General features: G+C 46.1%; 1 non-coding gene across 1 annotated transcript; it reads left to right on the top strand.

The window, feature by feature from the left end:
* The first annotated feature begins 815 nt into the window (after nt 1-815).
* Nucleotides 816-898, top strand: trnal-uag (transfer RNA leucine (anticodon UAG)). The gene has a single exon. It is a non-coding gene; the product is annotated as a tRNA-Leu (tRNA).
* The last annotated feature ends 3,134 nt before the right edge of the window (nt 899-4,032 follow it).

Consider the following 4,032-nt stretch of genomic DNA (forward strand, 5'->3'; position numbering starts at 1 on the left):
ACCCGGACACTTCCATTATTAAATGAATTCATCAGCTCCGAACCAGTTCCCGTTAATGTACCGGGATAATCTCGGGATTTATCAAATCGAAGGCAGCGTGATTTATTAAATTGTTGATTCTGACACCCTGGAGTTCACTTCTTCACTTAACTAGAGGGGGAGATGTGTGAGCAGAGAAACAGAGCGAAATCCAGAGAGGGAACTGAAAACACACCTGGACAGATGTGAAACAGGTCAATCCACTGTTACAATAACTCCATCACTGACTCCCTCCTGACAGTAACCAGCCCTTTCACAGAGACTGTGGGTGGCTCTGAAAAGAGCCTTTGGTTTATTAGATGACATTTTGGCCGCTTTACTTTTTCTGGGAGCTCTGAGCGCTGGTTTTCTTGCGCAGCAGTACGGCCTGGATATTCGGCAGCACCCCGCCCTGAGCGATAGTCACCCCTCCCAGCAGCTTGTTGAGCTCCTCGTCGTTGCGGACGGCCAGCTGCAGGTGTCTGGGGATGATGCGGGTCTTCTTGTTGTCCCGGGCCGCGTTACCGGCCAGCTCGAGGATTTCAGCGGTCAGATACTCGAGCACAGCAGCCAGATAGACCGGGGCTCCAGCACCCACACGCTCAGCATAGTTACCCTTTCTCAGGAGTCTGTGAACACGGCCCACCGGGAACTGCAGTCCAGTCCGGGAGGAGCGAGACTTGGCCTTGGCCCGAGCTTTTCCGCTGGTCTTTCCTCTTCCAGACATTTCCACAATCTCACAAATACTTTCACAAAGAATGAATAATTTCCTTAGCATTAATGATAACTAGCAGGCGGTCAGGATGGCCGAGCGGTCTAAGACGCTGCGTTTAGGTCGCAGTCTCCATTGGAGGCGTGGGTTCAAATTCCACTTCTGACACCTTGTGTTTTGACTGCTCTGGAGGCGTTTGGGAGCAGAGGTGAAGAACAAAGAGAGAACAGGAAAGAACATGGACAAGCAAAATAACAATGGACCCAAAGATGTTGCATCAAAACATTAGAGTAAGAGGCAACTGAGCAAACAGCAGGGCACAGAAGACATCAAAAATGTAACCTTTGTATCGGGGTGCAAGATATTGCCAATATCCTTAATGAATACATTGCTGTCTTCTCAAATGAGGGGGTGATGCAGATATTGTTATGAAGGAGGAGGAGTGTGAAGTATTGGACGTGATCACTTAAGGAGAGAGGAAGTCTTAATGGGATGAGCATCCTTGAATGTGGATAAATCACCAGGACCAGATGAAATGTACCCCAGGCTGTTGAATGAAGCCAGGGAAGAAATAGTGGAAGGTCTGACCATCGTTTTCCAGAGGATTGGAGGTCTTGTAACGTTGCAATAAAAGCAAAATACCACGCAGATCAAGCATGGCTGAGCCTTTAGAGTAGAGAAACAGGGCTGAATTCCCTGAACCAGTTCTACAGCTTTCAGAATAGAAGGAGCCTATACAAACCTGATGGGTTCCACTTAAACCAAAGAGCTGGAGGTGTTGACAGTCAGAACAGATAAAATGTGGAGGAGTGTTTGAAACAGATTCTGTGTGGTTACTGTAGTTGTACTATGGAGTTATTTCAAGGAGGTGATTCTGAATGTAATGGATCAACGTGGACCCACCCAAGGCAAAGGTCACTGAAAGTGGCAACGCAGGTGGATAAGGTAGTCAAGAAGGCATACGGCATGCTTGCCTTCATCAGTCGGGGTACAGAGTATAAAAATTGGCAAGTCATGTTGCAGCTGTACAGAACCTTAGTTCGGCCACACTTCGAATATTGCGTGCAATTCTGGTCGCCACACTACCAGAAGGACGTGGAGGCTTTGGAGAGGGTACAGAGGAGGTTTACCAGGATTTTGCCTGGTCTGGAGGGCATCAGCTATGAGGAGAGGTTGGAAAAACTCAGATTGTTTTCACCGGAACGACGGAGGTGGAGGGGCGACATGATAGAGGTTTACAAAGTTATGAGCGGCATGGACAGAGTGGATAGTCAGAATCTTTTTCCCAGGGTGGAAGAGTCAGTTACTAGGGGACATGGGTTTAAGGTGCGAGGGGCAAAGTTTAGAGGGGATGTGCGAGGCAAGTTTTTTACACAGAGGGTGGTGAGTGCCTGGAACTTGCTGCCAGGGGAGGTGGTGGAAGCAGATACGATAGCGACGTTTAAGAGACATCTTGACAAATACATGAATAGGAAGGGAATGGAGGGATATAGGCCACGGAAGTGCAGAAGGTGTTAGTTTAGGCAGGCATCAAGATCGGCGCAGGCTTGGAGGGCCGAATGGCCTGTTCCTGTGCTGGACTGTTCTTTGTTCTTTGTTCTAAGCTTCCCTGTGGTCCAGCCTGGTTGAATGGAACTGAAGCAAACAAATCATCCAGAAGTGGAAAAGAAATATAAGGCCATGAAAGCACAGAATTCAGATGGATGCAATACCAGATGGTATGGCAAGAGTGTAAAACAGCAACAGACTGGTGAATAAAACTTTCCCATTGAATAAGACAAGAGAAGAGAAGGGTAATAATAGTGTCAGAGGTGAGTTGTGACACTATTCACATTCCACCTTGATCTGAATAGGACTGTTGAAGGGAGTGATTGAGAAGAATAGAGGAGAAATGAAAAGAAAGGAGAAATAAACAAAAGGTCTTTTGATTTTAGAATGCTTGTTTTTGGAAATGACAGACTGTAAAGTGTGCGTGTCAGAAGATATAGAGCGAAGTTGGGTGTGACAAGATCACAGGAAAGTTGTGCCCTGAGACAAGGTGTGTGTTGACAGGAAAGCTGCTTTCTTTTGCACAATATGTATTTTATTCATTGGAGTAAATGTGAAGCAGGGTCTGGAAAGAAGTGAAAGAGCGCGGGAAACTTGTAAACATCTGAACACAAAGGCTCTTCTCAGAGCCACCCACATCTCTCAGGAAAGAGCTGATCCCCTGATCAAATGATCCCTGTCCCGGCCCCGTCTGCAGATTCCACATGGAAATGATTTGGAGTAAATCGAGGATCCCTGGTGACTCCCTGACATCCCCTCCACCCAGCCCTTTCCCCACTCTCTGTAATAAAACAGAAGGATGTCCGGCCCTCACTCTAACTGGAGATGTGTTCGGTGCAGTCTCAGTTCACAAATTCAGGGGGTGAGTTTGTGAGACAGTAACACTGGCGGAGAAACCCCACCTCACAACTCAAACCCCAACACCTGAGTTTCTCCAATTCAGATGGAGTCGGGTGACAACAGGAGCTGGGATAGGCTGTGATCGGGAATGTTAGGAATGGATTTGTTAAGGGAGGAATGTACCTGGAATCTCCGAATATAATAGTTCCTTATTTCCCCAGATGACACATTCTGCAGTGAGAGTGAAAAGTCTCTTCACTGCTTCACATTTACTAATTGTTTGGTTCTAGATGAATAATGAGTCAGAGAGTAATGACAGGATCTGAAGCTTCTCTCACACCAGCCCTTGTGAAGTGTGAAGTGTCCAATGTGTGAAGCTGCTGCCAGGGTTTGTCAATCTGAACAGTTTCAGCTCAGTTACTGGGGGCCTGGAATCCCCGCAGTTTGACTCTGTCTCTGATTGGTCATCCTCTTCTCAATCCAATTCTTAACCAATCGGAGTGTCACATAAATTAAATAGAAGTTCTCATTGGCTGAAATTTTCCAATTGGAAAAAGCCCGGCAATTCCAGAGCAGGAAGGAATTGAAGTGATGGAAAATTTCAATTTTCAGGCAACAATTTTATGATCTCTCATTTTATGTTCTGTTTTACTGTATTTTCCATCATAAAATCCTGGTGCTATTTTAGGAATGATTTTCATTTGTCAATCTGTTAACTGTAAGCGGCGGGAGGAAGGTCCGGTTCAGCAATTTAAAACGGGACAAATATCAGCTTCCACTCTGTACAAGGAACGAATACAGAGCGAAGTTGGGTGTGACAAGATCACAGGAAAGTTGTGCCCTGAGACAAGGTGTGTGTTGACAGGAAAGCTGCTTTCTTTTGCACAAAATGTATTTTATTCATAAAATTTGTG

This window comes from Heterodontus francisci, unplaced genomic scaffold, assembly GCF_036365525.1.
Source record: "Heterodontus francisci isolate sHetFra1 unplaced genomic scaffold, sHetFra1.hap1 HAP1_SCAFFOLD_43, whole genome shotgun sequence".
Classification (NCBI taxonomy): domain Eukaryota; kingdom Metazoa; phylum Chordata; class Chondrichthyes; order Heterodontiformes; family Heterodontidae; genus Heterodontus; species Heterodontus francisci.